Source organism: Corvus hawaiiensis, chromosome 3 (genome assembly GCF_020740725.1).
Source record: "Corvus hawaiiensis isolate bCorHaw1 chromosome 3, bCorHaw1.pri.cur, whole genome shotgun sequence".
NCBI classification, from domain to species: Eukaryota; Metazoa; Chordata; class Aves; order Passeriformes; family Corvidae; genus Corvus; species Corvus hawaiiensis.
Genome location: NC_063215.1, coordinates 65,555,245 through 65,568,080, shown reverse-complemented (window position 1 = coordinate 65,568,080; position 12,836 = coordinate 65,555,245).

Below are 12,836 nucleotides of genomic sequence, written 5' to 3'. Positions count from 1 at the left end.
AGTCTGTTAATGGAAATGTGCCCTCTGGTGTCTGAGAAATGTCAGAAGAGCTTCTGGAGGGGAGAACACAACAGGGTAGCACTAGGGCAAGAGGGTTTCCCACATTATAACAGAACACCTCATCTCGGGAACCCAGCTGCAAATCTTTGCTTCCTGGCTAAGTTTTTTCAGCAGTCTAACTAATAATGAAATCATCCATTTTAGTAAACCTTGCTCCATATGCTTATAGCATGATTTTTCAGCCTTTACATGTTACCACAGAGAAGTTCAGGAGGGATGCAAGTGATCAAGGCCATCTGGACATAAAAAAGGTAAAGCAAATACTGCTGGGAGGGAAGGAGTGCTGCAGCTCAGGAGACATGAGGTGGGATTTGGAGATTTGGAAACACACTCTAAAGAGCCCACTGTAGCTGTGCAGGTTTAATTTTGGAAGCAGATACTGTAGCTGGTTTGAATAACCTTGAAACTGACAACCTGTGTGTTAATTGTGAAAAGCCTTCTGGATAATTGCTGCTTAAAATACGAGTATCTGTTCATGAGATGGGAATGTAAATAAGCTGCCATCAGCTAATTGCAAGTGACTGTAGTGATTCCATGTTGGTGTTTTACGGAAAGGATCTTGGGTCATGGTGTAAGCCTTAAGCCAATGTTTAAGCCTTAAGCAAAGGGAAAACTAAATGAGAACTAGTATTTTAGGGAGACTGTTCCCCTAGTCTAATTACTGCAGTCTTTGGTACTGAGCACTAAACTGCATTATTTCAGGTCTGATCTGCTGTGTTACTGTGTTGCTAGAAGAAACTAAATAGCATTGTGAGAATGTAGAGAAGGGAAAAAGGGAAATAAAATCTTTTCAAGCCATTACATGATACAGTATGTAGTTAAAATAGGGGTGGCACAGGCAGATTGGATTAAGAGCATGCCTGGGCTCATTTTCCTCTTAAAGGCATCCCTGATTATGTCAGAGGAGGGGAATGAACTATTCAGGCTGCATATGTGTGTGGGTGTGTGCACCTAAAAATACATGTCCAGGTTTCACACAGAGAAATTTGTATTTGATTTCTATTCTGACAGTATTCTGTGAAACAATTTCTGTTCATTCTGAACCTGGCCATGTAAAACAAAACCTGCTTTCCAAAACAGCTGCTGCTGCAGTGTTTTGTCATTGACTTGGTACATGAATATATTTTGGTCTTAAATACATCTGTTAGTCACTGTGCTTCCTGCATGTTTGCTTTTCATTCAGTGATGTCCAACCACCATCAATGGGATGTGGAGAGAAGCTAAAGCAGCTGGTATAGCTCCTTAATCCACAGACCACCTGATCTGAAGCTCACATGGGCTAGTGCGCAGAGCTAAACCAACTGTGGTGGCATCCAGGAGGGACTCTCAAGTCATGTTTCAAGAAGAAATTTTCTCCTTCCTCCCGTGAAGAAAATACTTTCCTTTTTGTACCTCTCTTAATGTACATTCCTGAAGTGCTGTATATGCAAGAGTTTGCATTCAGCTCCATTATGTAATGTAACCCTGAAGCTACTCCCTTTTGTTAAATATGCACTGCACTTGTTTTCTTGTGAGAAAAACACATGTGCAGATCACATCCATCTTATGGTTTCTCTGTCCCATTTTCCTGGCTACCTGCTCATTTAATAGGCAGCTGAAAAAAATAAAAAGCTCCAGCTAGATCTTTTAAAAATAAAATTCTCTTTGGTTTTCCAGATAGAGCTACAGAATAACAAATCAATGCTGCCTTTGTGCAATGCTGCATGACTCTTACTGGAGTCATAACTGTGGAATGGAGTCTGTGGAGATGGAAGATAATCTGGCCATAATACCAAGGGGACTTAAGTAATAATAATAATATATATTGCCAATTGCCAAGTACTTCAGTGTTTATTTCCCCTAATTTTCTTTTTTTTTTCCAGTGCCTGAACTTTTAAATGTCTGTCTTCAAATGAAGTAATACCTTGTGTTTGAAATGTGATTAGTGTAGGCTCAGTGTAATTGCCTGAGACTTGTTCTGAGAAACATCCCTGCTAGCTGATTACTTGTATAATGTTTGCAAACCTCCCAATCCCCACGTGACAACCTAATCCTTTTGTATTTGTATATTTAGGAAGCATCATTCTATTGCCACAAGGCACAAGTACTAGTTGAGGATACTTGGTGGCTCTGAGCTGAGTTCTTCCTCTTCCATATATTTTATAAGACCTGGAGGCAGACAGCACCTCTTAAGATCAGAAACAAGAGGAAGATTGAGAAACTGAATCAGAATCTAGAATCAATATTTTAATAACGAGGTAATATTTTCTTTAAAGCATTAAATGATTGCTATGGTTACAAGCACTGTCATCAGGATATTCCAGTTGCACAAATAATGATTGAATTTATCCTGCTTTTAAATCTGTTTCCTGCCGAAAAATATATTCAACTGTGTGGAAGTCTTTCCTTGCCATTGGACAGCCTCTCCATTTGGCGCAGTCACCACTGGATTGGCTGCCAGGTTGATGGCAAAAGGGGATCAGGCTGCAGACCCCGGCGTATGGCTGGGTGGAACATGGAAACGGAATGGTTGGGAGAACAGTAACACAAAGTGTAATCCACTGCTTCAGGCAGTGCGGCAGCCAGGTTGGTTGGAGTAAAAAGTACAGAGTAAGGGCTGTTTCCAGTCAGAAGTTTTAAGGCAATTCTTCCTGATGATTTTGTCCTTACTTAAAAATTGGCAATACTTGTGCCTTGTTGAGTTTAACTTCCTCTGGCTTTTAAGAGTCCTTGTTCCACTCCATTACCTCTGCCGTCCCACTCCTGCTGGAGCTGAAGGGATGCTCACAGCAGGGAGAGATCATGGACCTGGCTCCTTGCTGACCCACTGACCTTGGCTCTGTGCACCGTGGTGCTTGCAGATACAAGATGCAGTGTGAAGAGTTGGAAGCCCTGCAGAGGGCCAGCATGGATATGACTGGGCTGAATTGTTTTGCTTCTGCCATCTGTCTCTGTCATCTCTGATACACTTGTGACCTTCTGAGAACGATTTATCTAAAAGGCTGTCATGGAAAAGCAAGGCAAAAAGGAGTAGCACTTAGCTGTCCCTGTTGCTGTGTGTCAGTGATGTGAGACATGTTATGCAGGGAACCTAAAGCATCATGAGCCTGCTCAAGTTCCCTTTTACCACACAGACATCTGGAGAGGGTCCTTGCTTCATTAGTCATGCACTGGAAGATTGGTGGGAGCCCACTGTCACTACCATGGTGTGTGTGACTGCTTAGTGCTCATGGAGAGGTGGGGGCCCAGCTCTGCAGCAGGTGGAGCAGGATTGCCCACCCATCTTTCTGCTTTCTGGGAAGATCCTAATAGAAGTAGGATTCAGCAGCTGCCTGTTTGTGGCTGGAAAAAATGAGAAATGAGTAGCTTGCAGCAGATCTAGGAAGCCAGGACAGGATTTTGGCAATGTAATTGTCCTCTGTCTCCTGAAGTCTGTGGAAATGGGATTGTGCCTGTTTATGCCAGAAGATTTGTACTAGTGCTTTGGATAATTGATGGACATTGGAACTTCAGAGTACAGGTACTGAGAATAAGCACTATACAAATTAGTCTAGTCATGTGTTTCTCAGATCTCATTAGCAAGGAATTCTTAATAAGAATTTTAAAATTAATGAGGGTTTATCTGCTAAATCCCTTTCACAGGAAGAAAAGAATCAGAAATCTGACTCATATGGTAAGGTGAGGACATTTAGCTGAAGGCATGAAAAAGGTGATGGGAGAATTAACATTGCAGTTCGTCTCTGGAACGTGTGCAGCAGAGCAGGGCTGGAGGGAGAAACGTTCTGACTCAACAGACTGGGGGAGAGGTGGAATTCGCACTCTGGTGAAGACTAGGAGAGCTTCACTCAAGCTGTTTGATGACTCAGTTTATTTGCAATATAAAATTTAGCTGGTGAGAAACCGCTGTCAAATACAAAGGACTTCCTCTGGTCTCTGTCTTGTCATTAAAGTCACTAGAGCTGGTGGGAGTTAACACCCTTAGCAGTGGTCACAGCCCAAGGCAAGGACACCGTGGGAGGGGAGTTTGTGGGTTGCAGTCAGCTTTTGCTGAGGAGGGTGTCTGCATGCTGGCACTCTCCTCTGCAGGGTTGTCAGGGCCTTACTGGAGTTTTGTTATTTGTGTAGATTTTGATGTGCTTCACATGCTTCATGCCTAGCCTCTGATGAAAATGTGCTGGCAGGAGAGGAGCACTGGAGGGCACAGCTCTGCTCCTGGGTTGAGAGCAAGGCTGCCCTGTTGTCTCTTGACCACTCAGCTGCCACCTTGGCACAAACACACATCTACACCTAAAGCATTTGGACTTTCCAGGTCAGTTTACTACTGAATATTCTCTTCCCTCTGTGCTCAGCTGCTGATTAGTGGAAACTTAGTTTTGTGAGATAAGCCAGAGACAGTAGGCCAAGTTTTAAACTAGGTGTGTATAATCTTCAGAAAAAATACTGTGTAACTGTGAACTCTCATTTTCTTCTCATTCTTTTGATGGAGGCCAAGGCATGATAAATGTGCATGTGGGAACTTACAGTGGTTTAACTGTGTCAATTTGAAAAGGTACAAGACCCAGAAATGTCAGTACTGCACTTTTGGAAACCTGTAGTGTGGCAATGAGGACCCCAAAATAAGTCTGCCTTTCCTCCACTGTACTGTTGCTCCCTCTGACTGCTGTAGGTGCACACTGCAGCAGCACAGGGGAGGATATTTCAGACAGGCTTTTAAGTCCTGGAGTCAGTAGTGCTAGGCCACAGACCATGTGAGACCTTCATCATATAGTCTCAACTTTGCCTCTGTCTTTTGGGACCAAGCTAATGCCTCACGAGTCCTCGCAGTTATGTAGTTCATCATTGTGACTGTTAGCTAAGTTGATTGAGCGGAAGTTTTCAAAATAAAAATATATATCCAACAGACTTCAAAAGGGTTATCACACACGTACATTGTTCAGACTTTGGTGGTTGGAGAACCTCTGGGGGATGCCCTGTAGGGTATGTTTCTGTTTAATGTATTTAAAATGATCTGGATGCAGCAGTTGAATGTCCTGCTGGCAGATTTGCTGATAGTACTCAACTGGGAGGTGCTGATGACTCTGGAGGGAGGAGAGGCCTTGCAGAGGGATCTAGGTAGATTGGAGTACTGGGCAATGATTTGTGGGTTGACACTCAACAAGTCCAAATGCTGGATTCTGCACCTGGCTGGGATGGAGCAACATCAGGTACAAATAGAAATGGGGACAGGAGTGTCTGGAGAGCAGCTGTGCCAAGAGGGATCTGGGGGTGTTGGCGGGCAGCAGCTCAGTGCGAGTGAGCAGTGTGTGCCCAGACAGCCAGGAGGGCCAGTGCATCCTGGGGGGCATCAGACACAGCATCACCAGCTGGTCCAAAGAAGGGATTATCTTGCTGTATTTGATGTTGGTGCAGCCTCACCTGTTCTGGGGCCCACAATTTAAGGAGGATGTGAAGGTCCTTGAATGCATCCAGAAGAGGGCAACAAAGCTGGTGGAAGGGCTGGAAGGCATGTCCTGTGAGGAGTGGAGGAGGACTTGGGGTTTGTCTAGTTTGGAGAAAAAGAGGCTGAATTTTGACCTTGATGCTCTCTGCAGCTTCCTGAGGAGGGGCCATGGAGAGGGAGGTGCTGATCTCTTCTCACTGGAATCCAGTGATAGGATGCATGGGAATGGTTCAAAGATGCAACAGAGGAGGTTCAGACTGGGCATTAGAAAGCATTTTTTTTTATCAAGAGGGTGATCAAGCACTGGAACAGGCTTCTAGAGAAGTGGTTGATGGCCTAAAACTGTCAGTGCCTAAGAGACATTTGGATAGTGCCATTAACAAAATGCTTCAATTTTTGGTTGTCCCTGAAGTGGTCAGGCAGTTGGACTAGATGATCATTTTAGGTCCCTTCCAAGTGAACTGGTCTATTCTATGCTATTCTACTCTAGAGTGGCTTGTCAGTAACAGGCTGTAATGACAAGATAAAATGTCTTTACAAGACTGACTTAAGCTTCTTAACCTTTAAGGATTAGAAAAGACTTTTGCTTGTTTTGCTTTCTCTGTTTGAACATGGCATGCCTGGATGTGCTTTAACCAAGTTCTTGTGCTGCTGCATTTTTCTTCTTGATCTTTGTAACACTTTGCTTGGCAAGCAGGAACAGTACATGTGGAAAGTTCATACACGTGTGTAAATGTTATAGTTTACAATTACTGCTCTGCTGAGGACTCAGAAAGTTTTGGCAAAACCTCAGGAGAAAAACTCTATCAAGCACAGGGACCTGAGCCTATGGGAATTAGTGCTCAAGTAGCTGTTGCTGTACCACACATCCTGTGGGAGCTGCAGTTGCAGAAGGATGAGGATTTTGTGTTCCCAATGGACCTGGATGAACCCACCTGCTGGCCAACAGTTTTTCCCTGCTCATCTGACACAGTTGCCTACAAAGTCATACCCTGAGAAAAGCCAGGTCAAAATGATTTGGTTTGCTTGAGCATTTTCATAACTAAATCTAAAGCTGCCTGAGGCATTTTCACCAGGTTGGGTTAGAAAATGATCACTTGAGCTGCTATGCTGAAAAAAATGGTGAGGATTTCTGCTGTGATGGAGTTCATGGTGAGATACTGGGAAGACTGCTGGATGACTGGGGACTGGTGGCTGCTTTACTTGGATAGCAGCAGGGTGAACAGGCAGGGAACGCACTGCTGCACTTAAACATGTACGTACGTGGGTTCTCTTGTTATGAAACGAGAATTTCCCGTGCCATCTCAAGAACTGGTTTTGTCCAGCCTGGAGAAGGCTCAGAGGAAATCTTAAACTAATGATGGGAGGCTATAGAGAAGACAGTGATGCATAATGGCAAGGAGAGAGGCCAAGGACATGGGCTGCACCAAGGAAGATTAGACAGAAGAAAATAATCCACTTTGAAGAAAAATCAAATATGGGAACAAGTATCCAGAGACACTCAGTCTCTATCTTTGGAAATACTCAAAACTAACAGGACCTGAGCAACCTGATGTAGCTTAAAAATTGGTCCTGCTTCCCTGAGGAAGGGGAGGTGATCTCTAGAGTTCCCTACCAATATAAGATATTACATGATTATAATTTTTAAGAGCATCTTAAATTAGATGAAAGCAATTGGTCTTACTGAGCAGTAAATGTTACTTGCACTCAAAATAATTCACAACCACATTTACTACCCACATTTTACAAGCAGCAATATGAGGCAGAAAGATCATTCAGACAGGGTCCCAAGTATAGAGATCATGATGCAATATTTACAGAATTCCAGATGCACCACGTGGTGTCTGCATTCTGTGTCTCCCCCTGCTATCCACTGGTGCCTGTGGGATTCTCCAGGGTGCGTCAAGGAACTCAGGTCCTCCACAGGGTAGAAGGGCACCAAGCAGAGCAGCAGTGTCCCTGCAGCTGTGGTGCTACAAAGCTTACACCACTAAAATGTCTTACTACAACTCTGCAGGTCTGTAACAGAACATGCTGCATCATTCAAGATGTTACATTAATACATAAGTAAGATGTCAGTATATGTCAGTTCACCGGTAACTGTGGCTTAAGCTGTGTTTGAGAATCTGTATTGTTATGTGTGTAACAGAGACATAGAAATAGATAACAGCAAACATAATAAACTAAAGATGTGGAAGTCCTGGGTGGGTTAATGTCAGCTGCTGTTCTGCACACACAAGGTCACTGTGACCTTCTACAGAAGGAGAAGTTCAATCTACTTTTGTCCTCACTTTGTCTGGAATAGGGTTAATTTTCTTCCTAGTAGCTGGTACAGTGCTGCGTTTTGGATTCAGTATGAAAACAATGTTGATAATACACTGATGCTTTAGTTGCTCTAAGTAGTAGTAGTCTTTATTCTAAGTCAAGGAATTCTCAGTTTTCCATGCTCTGTCAGCAAGCAGGTGCACAAGAAGCCGGGAGGTGACATGGCCAGGACAGCTGTCCAAAGGGGTATTTCACACCTCAGAGTGAAATGCGCAGTATATGAACTGTGGGGAGTGGGCCAGGAGCTGCTGGTTGCTGCTCAGGGAGGGGCTGGGCATCAGTCAGTGGATGGTGATAACTGAACTGTGCATCACTCATCTTTCTTGGGTTTCTTCCTCTCTCACACTTGTTATCTCCTGTTTCATCACTATTATTATTATTATTATTATTATTATTGTGTTTTAATCTATTCCAGTTGTTAAAGCGTTCTTGTCTCAGTCTATGGGTTTTACCTTTTCTGATTTTCCTCTCCATCCCACTGTGGGGATGAGGGTAGTGAAGGTGTGGTTACATGGTTTTTAATTGCCAGCTGGGGTTAAACCATGGCACCTTCCTGAGGAGCCATCTGAACGTACCATGCTGTTGTGTACCATGCTTGTAAACTGCAGTTATTTTCACCTAAAGTGTTGTGGGTGTATTTAATGATGCAGAAGATGGCAAGTGAGAGAAATGGGTTGACCAAGGCAGGTGCAGAGAGCTGCTGCTAAGACATCTCTCATGGTGGCAGGTTCATCTCCTTCCGACCCTGTGTCAAGCCTATTTCTGTCATTAAGACTTTTCTGAACAGACTCTCTAGCTGTGCAGAATAGCACCAGTTAAAGCTGTGGGTTTGTGCCATGGTCTGGCAGTCTAGCGATGGTCTAGAAGCACAAACTTGAAACTGTCTCCAGTTGATGTAATTCAAATGTGACCCTGGATTTCAGGAGGTAACACTGCATTACCAACCCACAGAGGCTGCTTCCAGTAAAAATGACATGGACTTCACTGCTTTTCTTCCTTCTGTGAAAAATTGCCTCATTCTTTTGACATTTCATTCAGCTTCCAGTGTAACAGAAGCAGAGTCTTGTGTTCTGGGATGCTGTGGTTTATAAATACTGATTTAATGAGATTTTGTAATAAAAGAAAAAAGAAAAGAAAAGCAGGAAGGAAGGAGAAAAAAAGATAAAGAAAGAAAGAAAAATAAAAAGAAAGGAATAAAAAAAGAGCAAGAAAGAAACTTAGTACATGCATATTGCTGAGTCATTTTGCCAGTTAGCCTCTACCACACTGACTGGGAGCAGAGACGTGATCCTTGAAGTTTGAGTGATCACCCTGCTGCTGGCACTTGACCTGTTCTCCTCTATGAGATCCCAGGGTGTCTGTACGGTGTGTGAGAGCTTTCTTTGTGTGCAGTTCCGAAGGCTGCAGCTGGTCATTATCATTGTGTGTTGGATAGTGTGTCTTCCCCGTCTTTTTGTGTTAGGGGTCAGACTGAGATTTAAAATACAACTTTCCAAATTCTGTATTTGGTCCAGGAAATGTCTGTTAAAATAGTCAATGCAAAGGCTACCATTAACTCTGAGAACAGCATTATACTCCAGAGTTAACATCCAAATTTGTGGATTCCTTTATGAGCAAAGGATGGGTGGAGTTCAATTAGCAGTTATGGTGACCAGAATTGAGGTCATGTTTCCAGAGATACCGTCAGAACAAAAACCCAACGGGATCACTGCAATGATCTGAGTTAAAATTAGCTCTTCTTGGTGATTGTGGTGGTGTATTTTTAACCTGAATTGTTTGAGTGACCCAGTTCAAATGCAGCCGTGCAGGAGCACACTGGTGAGGGCAGCGGGTGCAGCATCTGAGGGGGAGTGATGCCTTGAATGGGGGCACGGGGGAACAAGCTGTAACTCATGTTTCTGCCAGAGCTGGCATTTTATTTCTCTGGAAATTGGTGGAAACACACGGGAACAGATAGCATGATGACTAGCACCACTTCACTCTCCCCTTGGGACTTAAGGTTTTTTCCTGAGTATGTTTGGCTGTGACACTGGAGGTGTGCTCAGCTTGCAACTTTGTTTTTTCAGAACCTGAGCTAGCTGGCTGTGTGCAGTATGAAGCTTTCCAGTGTCAGTCATAGGGCACTTAAACTGAGAAACAGAAATTCCAGAAACCAAATGAATGCCAGCAAATGCTGATTTTAAAAAAGCTGTTGCTTTTCTTTTTTGTTATTGTTGTTTTTAATAATGCTTCCCAAGGGATGGATTGAAATAGGGTCTGGACATCACAGTGCCCAACTTTAATATTGCTGACATCTGAAAAAATCATGGAATGATAAAGCTAGGAGGGACCTTGAAAGATTCCCTGTCTGGGTGAGATCTGTTGCGGTCCCCGTGCCCAGGTCACGCAGGCCAGCTCTCATAGCCCTGTTATTTCGTAAGGGTTCCTAGCTCTGTGTCCACAGCACATCTCACTGGACTGGCACATGGGGATTGGGCCTCAGAGATCTTTCCAGCCCCCTGGTGTCTGAAACATAACCCTTTCTTTAAGGGGTTCACAGTGTTACACACAGTGTGTCTTTTATCTCTGGGCTGCAAAGTCAGATGCTGCCACAGCCTGCCATTTGAGGTAGCTTTTTTTTGGCCTAGAAAACTGCCCAGCTTTGCAAACTGGAAGTGCTGCTTAAGAGTCATCTGCCAGAGGAGCTTTTCATGGCCTGAGTGTTGCTGATGTGCAGGGACATACGGATGCTCAAAAGCCTTCTGCTCCTCTCAGTTTCTGAACTGGGTGAAGCAGTAGCACCACAACCCCATAGTAGGGCAGTTTTGAGACCCACTGCAGCAAAAAAATGTTGAGGTTTTTCTTCTTTTGCAATATCAGTTTTCCACCAGGTTAAACCTTAAACCATCCCAGAGCTGGGTCAAGAGGTACCAATGCCCAAATAGGAGAGAAGACAGTGACACCCAGCAGAAGTGGGAGAAGTCCTTTGGTGGTAGCTAGACTTCAAGAAATAACAAATATCCTGCTGCTCACAACAGTAGTTCACCTAGTCCTGTATTCTGTCTCTGTCTGTGGCAGTAGGAGAGTCACGCTTTAGGCAGTGCTGTGTTTAGGTAGCAAGTGAGCACAACTTTGGTGCCCCTGAGTTGACCTAGCAGCTTGCTGCTGCCAGAAGGACTATTCCCACTTTATCTGTCAGCCCTCTAACAAAAGGGAAAATAATCCTTTTTTTCTTAGTTGAATAAATTTTCTGTTGGGCTATTGAGTTAGATCAGTTCATCAGAGAGCCTGACAAGGGCCAGAGCCAGCACAGAGGAGGGTAGAGCCATAAGCTTGTGAAAGGAGCAGGACATCCCCTGGTGTAGAGACAGAGCTGTTGGAGTAGCTCAAACAGTATTGTCAGCCCTGACCTCGATCTCATGTTAAATGAAACCTGAATCTAATCATATTTTGTTCTATTTTTAACAAAGTCTGTCCAGCAAGCTGCAGCATGCAGCATAGGTTTAGACCAGCCATTAGGTGGGAGAAATGTGAGAAAGAATGAAGAGCTGCAGGAAGTCAGTGAACTGGTTAAAGAAATCATAGAATCATACAATGCTGCGTGTTGGAAGGAACCATAAAGATCATCTCGTTTCAATCCCTCTGCCATGGGCAGGGACACTTTCCACTAGACCAGGTTACTCAAAGCCCCATCCAACCTGGCCTTGAACACTTGAAGGGATGGGGCACCCACAGCTTCTCTGGGAAACCTGTTCCAGTACCTCAGCACCCTCATGGGAAAGAATTTCTTTTTCATATCTAGTCTAAACCTACTCTCAGTTCACAACTGTTCCCCTTTTTACTATCACCACCTGTCCTTGTAAAAAGTCTCTCTCCATTTTTATTTTATAAGCCACCTTTAGGTACTGGAAGGCTGCTACAAGGTCCTCTGGCAGCTGCCTTTACTTCAGGCTGAACAATCCCCACACTCTCAGCCTGTCTTCATAGGCAAGATGGTGCTCTGCCTTCCATCCTTTCTGAGGAGAGAATGTGATCTGGAGCAGGGCAGCACTTGGTGTTTGGATGAGCTGCAAAATGGAGGCTGTGACCCCTTGTGAGCAATAAAAATTTATTTTCTGCACTTTTTCTAAGCATAGCTTCATTAATGCAAGTATTGGCTAAATTCTAATGGAGGAAATCCATTCTGTCTCTGGCAGGGCCCCTGAAGTATTGCCTGGGTAAAATGTTCACTTCACAGGAATAGAGGACTGGCCCAGTAATTCAGCCCTTTGGATGGGATTCTCATTGGAGCCAATGTGTGGACCTCAGCTGGCTCCAAAGCAGCTCCTCTTATTTACACCTGCAGATAGCTGGACCTTTATCTTCCGCTGGTGGCAGTGCCAGAATTGTCAGGAGAAAGTATGAAAAAATAAGCAATTAGGGAATAAACTCATCACTGAAAGGTTTAATTCCTACCAGATTCTGTCTGGATTCTCCTCTTAAGGTTTATTCCTAGTGACATGCTTTCTGTATTTCTGCAGTGTATTACTGTTGCATTACAATCCAAAGCATGTGGCCCTCAGCCCAAAGTAAGGTCATAAGTCATTCCTTAACACTTACAGCTTTGTAGGTACAAAAATGCTGTTAGCGAGGACTTCTTGTTATTTTCTAAGTCCGTGAAAGATTTTTCTCTCTCACAGAAGAGGTAGCAGGGAATGTAAACAACCAAGCCACCTGCAACCTTGAAAAGTCTTGTTTATAGTATAGTAGAAAATATTTTGATAATGGATGTTTTAGGATTTTGGCCCATCACCCCCAAGGGGTGGCTGGTCCTTTGTCCAATTAGACTATGAAGAAAAAGGTCTATAAAAGAGTTTTTAAAATAATTAAATAAATCAATCTTGCTGCACAATTCCTGCCTGCTGGATCTTCTCCTCCTCCTCCTCCCTATGGCTGCGGGACACGGTGATATACCGTAGGAACCAGGCCTGCGGTAAATCAGCTTGAAAAGCATTCTGGGATACTCTGAAAGCACATTCTGTGGTGATTTTGATAATCAGTGTATAAAATGATT